At 43.6% G+C, this 12,846-nt stretch overlaps 1 protein-coding gene across 3 annotated transcripts in view; it reads left to right on the top strand.

Moving 5' to 3' along the window:
• LOC138293162 (interferon-induced protein 44-like) overlaps positions 1 to 12,846 on the top strand; it is a 302,295-nt gene that overhangs the window by 188,518 nt on the left and 100,931 nt on the right. The window lies entirely within an intron of this gene.

The following is a 12,846-nucleotide window of genomic DNA, read 5'->3' as shown; positions in this document are numbered from 1 at the left end:
GCAACTAACGGGTTGACCTGCCCTCCTTCTTGCTTTTTATTTGTCCCCTGTCACCTCTTTAAAGGGCCTTACTGGAGATTGTTCCTTCCTTGTACCCTAAATTCGATGCTGAAAGAGCAGTCAATCTTTAATGTGCCTATGGCATCCAATTCAGGGTCCACTCCTTGCGCTCTTGCTACCTGGTTTGGTCCAGTGTGCCTCCATGGTTTGTTCAAAAGCTTACAACTACTTGGTGTAGCAGCATTACAGAGCACTGGATATTTAGCTCATGTTGTGTGGTGCCCGTCAGAGTTTTTTTTTGCGTTGTTTCTCCTAAAAAAAAGTATTTTAGGCCTATCACAACCTGGCGGATTCCCTACTTTAAAGCATGTTTAGCCCTCTTCTCGTGTTTTTACTGTACTTGGACCCTGTAATATTTCCCTGCCTTGCTGTGCCTAATCTCTTAGGCTTTCTGGTATTGAAATTGGTGTCTTTGTAGATTTCAGCACTTTAAATGGTTTCCTCTGAGGTGATTATTGCACGTAAGAGCATCTGGTTAGTAACTTTAATGAGTTAGGTTTCCTGCATTCTGATTAAAAAAGAAGAGGAAGTTAGACATTTAGGGAGAGTAGATGGAACACAGAACATTCTGATATCCAACATTAAAATGAAGTATGTGATACTGGAAAACAAACCTATTGAAATAGTTCTTTCGGAAGGAGTTGTTGAGAATTTACCTAGGAGTTAGGAATGGACTATTTACGTAGCAGCATTTTTTGTAGTTACAGGAGGATGTAATGTCACTTATTTCAAAGTTATTTTCAATATTAATTTCAGAAAACATAACGTCTCTCATTCCCTCTGGTAATACACCAATGAATGGTGTAGCATATTTCCAGTTGCATAAAATTGATGTTAGTGCAGGAGTAATCATCGGAAGTCATCTATGTTCCCTAAGAATTTTAGTTGATCAGCAAGAACACCTGAACACACTCACCAAGGGTTCATTTTAATATTATTTAGAGACTTCTAGCTGCAGATTCCTCATCTTAGAATGTTCACAGGGTGCCAGACCGGATCCAGAAATTTTTGAACAGTAACCCTGCAAGCCAGTGAGTAGCACCCATCTGCTTCACATCAACTAGTCGGCGTCATCTGTGCCAAATGTAACATGCTGTTTGTCTATATAGGCGCCACTCCAGTTTTCTTTCTGCATCAATAGCCCAGAGCTACCACAATAATTTTTTACTATTTTTTAAACTTTTTTGTTTAATTCTTTTATTTCTTTTTTCTCCGTGTTCGGGATCTCTCCTAAGAAACCTGTGAGGTTTAAACCATTTGGAGCCTGTCACAGGTGAGGTATTGGACCTTACTCTGCCTTAAATGGTTGTCAAGAACAATGTCTGGACAGAGGTGCTTCAGTCAGGGTAGTCCACACAGAACCTTTTCTACCTTTTAATGAATCCCTCACAGATTTCCTCCTTGAAGCCTGTGTCAAGCAGTGCACAGGTGCTCCTAGGCACAGGACAATAGCTAGCCACTGCCTCCCCACTCTGGAAAAACCAGAGTTCCTCACCCAGCACCCTACCATGGAGGGCCTGGTCATTCTAACCTCCAGATCTGACGCTTTCATTACCACTCCACTGCATAGGGAATCCAAGAGGCTAGATATCTTGGGCAAGACGATTTTCTAGCCTTGCACTGCGGTCTGTAAACACTTTGTGCCTCTTGTGCGATATTCCCATATGACCTGGGACTCCGTTGTGCAAGTGCTGCTCATGGCCTCGGAGGAGGCCTTGGCCATCCTGATTCAGGCTATTTATTGTTGATTTCAGGGACGCAGCACTATGAACCGGTGTTTTGCTTGTACTTCAGACTGAGAGGAAACACGAACAAAAGGAATTCCAACAATGCAGAGCTTAGTCTTAGTAATGAATTTATTAATGCACTTCTTAAGGTTCGCACAGGGAAGGCGTATATGTTGAATGTCAAATGCAGCACACAAGTGCACTTCCAAAAATAATCAGAGCAGTAGAATAATAATGATTATAGAAACACACCTTTAATATATATATATATATATGTTCGATGGCATGTGTAGCTGCAGATACACATGCTGTGCACTGTTCCTTCCATCTAGTGTTGGGCTCGGAGTGTTACAAGTTGTTTTTCTTCGAAGAAGTCTTTTTGAGTCACGGACCGAGTGACTCCTCCCTTTCAGCTCCATTGCGCATGGGCGTCGACTCCATCTTAGATTGTTTTCTTTCCACCATCGGGTTCGGACGTGTTCCTTTTCGCTCCGTAATTCAAATCGGGAAAACTTAGAAAAACATCGAAATCCTTCGGTATTGTTTGCACTCGGGACCGGTTTAGAATAGATACATCAGCACCGACAACACAACGGCTTCGGCGGCCCTTTGGGGCTTCCGCACTCAACCGAGGCCTGGTCGGCCCGACCACACCCTTCGTCAAAGACTCATGGACCGGACCCCCTTCCGTTTCTGTCCGACGTGTCACGCCAAGTATCCTTATACAGACCAGCATCGGGTCTGTAATCTGTGTTTGTCGCCAGAACACAGAGAGGATACTTGTGAGGCCTTCAAAGCTTTTCGAACCAAGAAGACCTTAAGAGATCGACACGCAAGACGTTTGCAGATGGCATCGAAGTCGACACAACACCTCAACGTCGAGGAGGAAGAAATGACAATTTTGATCCAAGGTTCGGTATCGGATGACTCCGATGGGGACCAGCCACCAACGGCAGCGCAAAAAGTGAGTACACTGTCCCCGACCCAGCCCCAAAGTCAAGTAAAGAAACAGAAGGCCTCTGGGATGCCACTGCCGAAAGGCCATGGCTCGACCCACAAGAAAAGGGGTGACCAAATACCATCTTCGGAACCGAAAAAGGCCACGATAGTGCCAAAGTCTTCCGACTCGGGTCAAGAAACTGGCACCGAAAAAAGTCAAACATCGGTTGGTCGAATCGAGCAAGCCTTGAAAGAGCCTCTCGGAGCCGAGACCGACAGTATCCATGGGGGTTTCGGTACCGAAAAAAACAGCTTCGGAGCCGAATAAGACTTCCTATACGGAAGAACATGGGCTCTCTCAACAACTCAAGGAGAGACACAGGTTTGAGCAGGAACTGGATTTGAAAGAGCTTGACCATACTCAACCAAGGCTACAAATCCAAAATGACACAGGAAAAATCCAAACCATCCCTCCGCTCAAGTTTAAAAGAAAATTGGCTTTTCATGAGACTGAAACTGAGCAACCAAAAGCCAAAGTGCTTAGAGAAAGATCACCACTCCCACATTTCTCACCACAAACGTCCCCACTTTACTACCCACTTCGGTCACCAGTTGGCACACCAATGGCACAGTCACCCACACATAGTGGGATGACGCAGGACGATGCAGACCCCTGGGATCTATATGACCCACCAGTTTTGTACAACAGTCTTGAGTGTTATCCTTCAAAGCCTTTACCTCCAGAGGATACCACATCTGGCCAGAGCAGCAACATTTCATAATGTTAAAATGCACTCAGAACCAGTGGAGGATGACTTTTTATTTAACACACTGGCATCCACGCATGCTTCGTATCAAAGCCTGCCAATGTTACCGGGCATGCTTAAGCATGCACAACAGGTCTTTCAGGAACCTGTGAAAGGAAGGGCCATTACACCAAGGGTCAAGAAAAAATATAAACGTCCCCCGTCAGACCCTGTGTTTATTACACAACAGCTCCCTCCGGACTCAGTTGTAGTGGGGGCCTCAAGAAAGCAGGCAAATTCTCAATCGTCAGGGGACGCGCCACCCCGTAAGTTCGATGCGACGGGAAAAAGAGTGGCATCGCAAGCGGCCAATCCGTGGCGTATCGCCAATTCACAAGCCCTCCTTGCCCGTTACGACAGAGCACATTGGGGCGAGATGCAGGATGTTGTCCAACATTTACCAAAGGAACATCAGAAGTGTGCTCAACAGGTGGTGGAGGAGGGACAGGCCATCTCCAACAACCAGATCCGCTCTGGACTTGACTCTGCTGATACAGCAGCACGGACTGTCAATACAGCAGTTACCATCAGGAGGCATGCATGGCTACGAAGTTCTGGTTTTAAGCCAGAAATACAGCAGGCGGAACTAAATATGCTGTTCAACCAACACCAACTATTTGGGCCGGAGGTAGACCCCACAATAGAGAAAATGAAGGAGGACACAGACACGGCCAAAGCCATGGGCGCGCTCTATTCTTCCCAGTATAGGGGAACATTTAGTAAGCCACAGTTTAGGGGAGGGTTTAGACACCAACCTTCAGAGCCATCCACCTCCCAAACAAAACCCACTTACTAGTCTCAGTACCATAGAGGGGGGTTTTGTGGTTCCTACAGGGGACAGTACCCAAGAGCAAGTGGAAAATGTCAGCCTGCCAAGCAGACCCCTAGTAGCAAACAGTGACTTCAATGTCACACTCCCCCAACACACATCACCAGTGGGGGGGGGGGATTAATAAAATACCACAACAATTGGTCAGACATTACCTCGGACACATGGGTTCTATCAATTATCCAACATGGTTACTGCATTGAGTTCACACAAATCCCTCCAGATGCTCCCCCAAGGACGCACAAACTGTCAACACAACATCTAGACCTACTACAAATAGAGGTGCAAGCACTACTAGCAAAACAAGCCATAGAACTAGTACCCCATCATCAAAAAGGAACGGGGGTTTACTCCCTATATTTCCTTATTCCCAAAAAAGACAAAACATTAAGGCCAATTCTAGATCTCAGAACGTTAAATCTCTTCATCAAATCAGATCATTTCCACATGGTCACACTACAGGACGTAGTTCCCTTACTAAAACAAGGAGAATACATGGCAACACTGGATCTAAAGGATGCGTATTTTCACATACCCATTCATCCATCTCACAGGAAGTACCTCAGATTGGTAATACAGGGCAAACATTACCAATTCAAAGTATTACCCTTCGGGATAACAAAAGCACCCAGAGTATTCTGAGTAAAATGCCTAGCTGTAGTAGCAGCTCACATAAGGAGACATCACATGCACGTATTCCCGTTTCTAGATGATTGGCTAATAAAGGCCAAACACTCAACAGCGGTGTCAAAGTCACACACAGTATGTAATAGATACTCTACACAAACTAGGGTTTTCTATAAATTACCAAAAATCTCACTTGCAACCATCCCAAGTACAAAAATACTTGGGAGCCACACTCAACACGCAAAAAGCAATCGCCACTCCAAGTCCACAAAGAGTTCAATTGTTTTAAAATATAAGGTCAAGCATGCAACCAAACCAACAATACACAGTCAGGTTTGTAATGAAACTACTAGGCATGATGTCCTCATGCATCGCTATTGTCCCTAACGCACGGCTACACATGCAGCCCTTACAACAGTGCCTAGCAAAACAGTGGACGCAGGCACAGGGTCAACTTCAAGATCTAGTGTTGATAGACCGCCAAACACACTACTCACTTCAATGGTGGAACCCTGTAAATTTAAACAAAGGGCGGCCATTTCAAGACCCAGTGCCTCACACCATTATCACAACAGATGCTTCCATGATTGGGTGGGGACCACACCTCAACAATCACAGTATACAAGGTCAATGGGACAGTCAACAAAAACAACTTCACATAAATCTCTTAGAACTACTAGCAGTCTTTCTAGCACTAATAGCCTTTTAACCCCTTCTAGTCCACAAACACATTCTTGTCAAAACAGACAATATGACAACAATGTACTATTTAAACAAACAAGGGGGGGACACTCATCACAACTGTGTCTCCTAGCGCAATAAATTGGGCATTGGGCAATTCACAACAACATTCGCCTGATAGCACAATGTATACCAGACATTCACTATCAGTTAGCTGACAATCTCAGTCAAGATCACCAGCAAACTCACGAGTGGGAAATACATCCCCAGATTCTACAAGATTACTTCTACCGCTGGGGGACACCAGAGATAGATCTGTTTGCAACAAAACGCAAAATGCTAAAACTTCGCATCCAGGTACCCACACCCTCAGTCCAAGGGCAAGGCTATGGATCAGTTGGTCAGGGATATTTGGTTACGCTTTTCCCCCTCTCCCGCTCATTCCATTCCTAGTCAACAAACTGAGTCAAAACAAACTCAAACTAATTCTCATAGCGCCAACATGGGCTTGCCAACCGTGGTACACCACACTGTTGAACTTCTCAGTAGTACCTCACATCAAACTCCCAAACAGACCAGATCTGTAACACAACACAAACAACAGATCAGACACCCCAATCCAGCATCGCTCAACCTAGCAATCTGGCTCCTGAAGTCTTAGAATTTGGCTATCTAAGCTTTTCAAATGAGTGTATGGAAGTCATTAAACAGGCAAGGAAACCGACAACAAGGCATTGTTATGCTAATAAATGGAAAAGGTTTGTTTTCTACTGTCAAGCAAATCAAATCACACCGTTAGAGGCCTCCACACAAAACATTGTGAGTTACTTACTACACTTACAAAAAGCTAATCTTGCTTTTTCTCCCATCAAAATTCATCTCACTGCAATTTCTGCTTACCTTCAGATCAAACATACAAAGTCACTTTTCAGAATCCCAGTTATTAAAGCCTTTATGGAAGGACCAAAAAGAATCATACCTCCAAGAACCCCACCAGTACCCTCATGGAATCTTAATATTGTACTTACACGACTCATGGGTCCACCATTTGAACCCATGCATTCTTGTCAAATCCAATTCTTCACTTGGAAGGTAGCTTTTCTAATAGCCATCACTTCACTACAAAGGGTTAGCAAAATACAGGCGTTTACTATTGAAGAACCCTTTATAGAAATACACAAACATAAAGTGGTTCTCCGTACAAATCCAATTTTTTTTACCAAAAGTCATATCACCATTTCATCTAAACCAAACAGTTGAGTGCCCAGTCTTCTTCCCACAACCAGACTCGGTAGCAGAAAGAGCACTGCATACATTAGACATAAAGAGAGTGCTAATGTATTACATAGACAGAACAAAAGCATTTCGTAAAACTAAACAATTGTTTGTTGCTTACCAAAAAACTCATGCTGGTAACCCTATATCCAAACAGGGCATGTGTCAGATGGATAGTCAAATGTATTCAGACCTGTTACCTCAAAGCTAAAAGAGAATTACCCATTGAAAAATTAACGTGTCCCTTTATGACTAATTTACTCACTCTGAGACTCGTTTTAAGCCAATGAATCTTTGGATCCTGATTGAAGACACCTTAGGACGAGATGACTAATCAACATGTCAATCAATATGTCAATAACGTCATCAATTTTTACCAGGATAAGACAATTCAAATTAGTCAAAGACATTAATAAAACTCAGAAACCACCATGACCTTGCAGTCATGAATAACCACACCAGTTTAGTACTATTATATGAAGTTTATTCCCTATTGATTACAATTCTACTAGTAAGTTTATTAGTCTCTAAACCAAGAAACACATTAGCATAGTCACAATATGGCAACTCTGATAAGATTTCATCAAAGCAAGAATCACGAATATTAGAATATAGCACGACGTCAACATAGGTTATCCTTAGCAGAGTGTCATTATCACATTATTCAACAAAGCATAGATTCAGTCATTTGTCTATTTGCGTGTCTTTAATGTACCCCTCATCTAACCTCGAATTAGCATTGGCATGTTGGGCTTCATGCAAAACAATTTAGCAACACCAATTTAGAAAACATCTAACTATGGTCCCTGTCAAAAAAAGCAGTTGGTACCTAGAAAGGAAAAGCAAACAGACAATTACAATTTCATTGTCATATAGTTACCCTCCGATTTGGGTCAGCATACAGATTCAGACTCCGTCCTCAGGACATCAGTTGATTCCCCATCAGCCAGGAATTCAGCAAGTTTGGTAGGTCAGAGTGAAAGGTACTCCCCTCATAAGGAGGTACAGTACAAACGGGCAAAATAAGGGCAAAGTTGATTTTAAGAACCAAACAGCAAAGTCTCTATGCAGAGAGACAAAGGGGGTCATTCTGAGTTTGGCGGGCGGTGGTTGCCGGCCGCCAAACTACCCCCGTCGAAAGACCGCTCCGCCATTTCGACTTTCCCGCTGGGCCGGCGGGCGACCGCCAAAAGAGCGCCCGACGGCCCAGCGGGAAAGGCCCTGCAACAATGAAGCCGGCTCCGAATGGAGCCGGCGGTGTTGCAGGGGTGCGACGGGTGCAGTTGCACCCGTCGTGATTTTCACTGTCTGCAAAGCAGTCAGTGAAAATCCTGCTGGGGCCCTGTTAGGGGGCCCCTGCACTGCCCATGCCAGTGGCATGGGCAGTGCAGGGGCCCCCAGGGTGAAAACCGCCAGAAACAGGCTGGCGGGAAGGGGGTCGGAATCCCCATGGCGGCGCTGCAAGCAGCGCCGCCATGGAGGATTCTCCTAGCCGGGGGAAATACGGCGGGAAACCGCCGGACCCGGCTGGGCAACCACGGCTTTACAGCCGGGGTCGGAATAGCAATGGAAGCACCGCCAGCCTGATGGCGGTGCTTCCGTGGTCGTCGACCCTGACGGTCGATGACCGCCAGGGTCAGAATGACCCCCAAAGTGTCTGGGTCATAGCAAAATCCGCAACAGCATTACCCCCTCCTCTTTCTATAGTCTCCTAGTCTAATTTACTTCCTTGTGTCAAGGTTTTTATCCCTTTTCTGTTGTATAGTCCCCTAAATTTTCATTGGTTGGAGTTGGCACCCCACTATCTCCCTCCAATAGGGTTTCAATGACTTCATTAAAATTGTCACCCCATAACAGTTCTCACGTAGTTTATTGGTCCTTATGATTGACGTCTCCAGCGGGTAGATTGTCCGGTATGATTTCATACTCTTCTGGTCATCTTTGCATCTTCAGTCAGTGGTTCCATTGTCTGTACCGGTTCAGGCGACCTTGAACCTGCGACTAATCTACACTGTTGCATTCAGCAAGAATGTTTCACTGAGCAAGTCGAATTTCATGAGAATGGATCTATTACAGTTACATTCATCTTCTAGCTTTGGAAAAATACTAGTTCATGTCCTTCAGCAAGTCAGTACACTGTACGTTAGAAAAACACATTTAATATGAAAACCGGGCAGCTAGTCCTCGACTCATGCTAACTAAGCCTAATGATTTATTAGCGGAACCTTAACATATAACCTTTTTATATTAGTGCAAAATCATACTTTAACATAACATTTCATCATTATTAATCAGTTTCATTAGTCATTGTATACATTGGCGGCCACTCCCTGTGGGCACATTTCAAGCGCACGTTTAGCAAAATACATTAATAAATTTTCTATGCGGCATTATTATACATTAGTTAATAAACATTTCATGTTAATTTTGAGTATAAGTGCTACGCTCTCTCAGTCCCTCCTCTGATGACACTTGTCATCACACAAAACCTTTTCCTTTACAACCTTTTATTTTTCTTAGTACCCTCATTTCACCTTCTTCCCCCATGTGATTTTTCCCAAATTTCTTGGAACATTTTCTCCTTTTCCCTCCTTTCTTTTCTTTTATTGCGTTTTTCCAAATCTCTTTTAATTCTTTTATTAATTTTGCATGATAACCATAGTCCGAATAAACAAGTCAGGACAATCAATATACCCCCTAATATTTTTGCAAGAACCCCATTCCAAATACTACTAACCCAATTCCCTACTTTAGTAATTCCTTTCCCAACTTTTTCCCAAACTCCAGGTTCCTTCAGCTCCTTCAAATCTACACTATCTCTTGTTAAGTTAGTAGGCATACCTCTAATCTTTTTACCATTATCAGGAATGAATGCACAACAATGGCGCTCATTAAGCATCTTACAGACTCCGCCACTCTTTGCTAAAAGAATGTCTAAAGCAAGCCGGTTTTGGAGAGTCATAGCTCTTTCCGCAGCAAGTTCATGATCCATCAGGAGTATAGCCCCTGTGAAGTTTGTCAGCATGTTATCCACAATAGAAGACAACTTTCAAATCTTTATGGAGTTTAAGATAACCACTACTGAAGGAATTATGGCTCCAAATATGTCACCAACGACAGCAGCCGCTGTCTCTCTCTTTTAGTGTGTTGTAATTCAGACATGTTGGGAATTTACTTTAAGTCATCAATCTGGTAGATCTTTGGGAAGACTATTCCCAAATAACATGTCCCATACCATCCTTTAGGATGACGGTAATAAGCATTAAGCCTACATATATAATAGATCCCAGGGATCGCTGGATCCTGTCCATTTAACATGAACGTCCATTTACTCTGAAACAAAAACACATGCCTGCACTTACTCGTTCCCACAAATAAAGTGTCATGCTCAGATTTCAGGCCTATATATACAAAGCCTTCCTACTTGTAATGCATCTATAGCTAATTTGCCCTGTGTCTTTATTGCACTATAAACATTTTTCTAATCCCTTTTCTACCCTTTCCTTTAATGCTTCCGTCTATCATCGGTGTGATCTAGGAAGCTCTTTTCTACAGGTGTTAATAAGCAGGTTAGATTATTGCGGTGCGCATAAGTCGTCCCAAATATCAGTGTCGGCTCAAAGAAACCCCTAACTAATTTTATGCTGTGTTCTTTAGCTAATTTATTTAGAAACTCAATCACAGGCACAAAGGAAAACACTACAACTAAGTCAGAATAGAAGTATTGAACATGTTCTTGATCATATAATCTTGTTAACAGCAAACTACAGCTTATCCTGTAGGTTAGTGTCAGACTATGTTAAGTAACCCCTTCTTGTTCTGACAAAGGAATCCTTGACCACACATAGCAATTCTTCACATCCATTGTGTCAATTCAGCAAGCGATAGAAGACATTAGTAGATAGTTCCCCTTTTGAATTAGTTCCCTCATGCAAGTATTTTGTATCCTGCTCAAACTTCTCCCATGGTGTTAGTGTAGCAGTCTCAGGAAGAAGCAATGTTAGTCACTTTCTTATCCACCAATGGCATTCCCACAATCACAGCTATTATCACTACCGCACACATAACTTCCACACCAACAACCAAACATGCATGAGTCCTACCCCTATTACTATTATCTTTAGTGTAACTCATGATCTGTAAAGAATCAGAAAGCAGAATAATACAAAGCAAACAATCAACTTGAGGACGATATAAAAGCTTTTTTTTTTTCTCTGTGCAAAGTCTCTCTCTTTCTCTGCGAGTTTTTACAGCGTTTCACTCACTCCAGGACCCCTTTGTCAAATCAGGTTAGCAGCTTGTCATAATCAGTTTTTCAGAGTCAATTCAGATTAACAGTGTCACATCCGGTAAGTTATCAGTCTCTTTTCTCAGCTTTTCAGCTTTCAATTTCAATTTCAATTTAACACAGTCTCTTTCTAAAGTTTAATTCAGGTGCTGTAGTATTGACCTGAAACCTCTCGATCAAAACAGAACGCCAAGAATTCTTGTTGCCATTCAGCTGATGTTGCATACACCCATTCAGGACCTGCGTATCTTCTGTTTGCAACTCTTTTTCTTTTTAGTTTACGATCACCCTGTAACTCGCCTTCACTAAGATCTTCTTTCCTGATTGTATCAACAACTTTTTCTATTGTTTCACTGGGGATCACTTTCTCTCCTGCAGCTTGTGGCTCCAGCCAATGATCTCCTTTTAGTATTTTCTTTCTGCTTGGCCTTTCAGGACGTTGAACAGCGCCCTCCTCTTGTGCTATGGTGTTTTCTTTTGATGGCTCTGAAAGTGGCTCAGGAGGAGTCAGAACACCTTGACCCCCTGCCACCTCACCTTCTTCGCCTTCCGGGTCTGTTATGGGCTCATTTTCAAACCTGTATCCGTCTGCTTCTGGGAGAACCTCTCTTTGTGTCGGTTCCCCTGTTACCTCAGCTGAGATAGGCTCACCTTCACCCCTCTGGAACTCATTTGCTGTTTGAGTGACTAAGCCGTCCTCAGCGGGCTCTCCTTCAGTCTCAGTTCCCCTTTGAATACTCTCCGGCCCTGAGACTTCCTTCTCTGCAGCTGTTGTTTTGTACACTTCAAGTTCCTCATCAGTTGGACACGTCACCTTCTTTGTGTGACTGGGATGTATCCAATTTGGAAGACCTACACATTTCACAGCAGTAGTAGTTGTCAGTATTACTTGATACGGCCCCTTCCAACGTGGCTCCAAACACAACTTCATCACGTGTTTCTTGACAACCCAGTCTCCGGCTTTCAGGGTGTGACCTGGATCACTTATCGGTGGCAATGTGGGAGCCTCCACCTGGTGAGAGGAAGAGCGGACCACGTCAGCCAGACCCTTGCAGTAGTCCAACACCATATCATCTGTGATATTCACAAGAGCATTTGCAGGCACTGCAGGCAGTCTCATAGCTCGGCCCATGAGAATTTTATGAGGAGACAGTCCTGTTTTTTTTGTCAGGTGTGTTTCTCATTGACATCAGCACTAAGGCCAGTGCATCTGGCCACTTCAAATGTGTAGCTGCGCACATTTTTGCCATTCTCGACTTCAAGGTACCATTCATCTGCTCCACTAGTCCTGATGCTTCAGGGCGATAACTACAATGCAACTTCTGCTCAATGTCTAATGCAGCACACAAGAGCTTAATCACCTCATTGTCGAAGTGTCTGCCCCATCTGATTTTAAAGAGATCAGGAACCCGAAACGTGGTATTAACTCCATAAGCGGCAGATTTGCTACTGTGAGACTGTCATTCTATGTGTAGGGTAAGCTTCAATCCAGTGGCTGAAAATGCACACAATCACCAACACGTACCTCAATCCTCCACACACAGGCATTTCAATAAAATCCATCTGCATTCTGCTAAATGGACCTCCTGCTCTCCCAGTGTGGCTCAAATTCAC

Source organism: Pleurodeles waltl, chromosome 4_2 (genome assembly GCF_031143425.1).
Source record: "Pleurodeles waltl isolate 20211129_DDA chromosome 4_2, aPleWal1.hap1.20221129, whole genome shotgun sequence".
Lineage (NCBI taxonomy): Eukaryota > Metazoa > Chordata > Amphibia > Caudata > Salamandridae > Pleurodeles > Pleurodeles waltl.
This window is presented reverse-complemented; position numbering and strand designations above follow the sequence as displayed.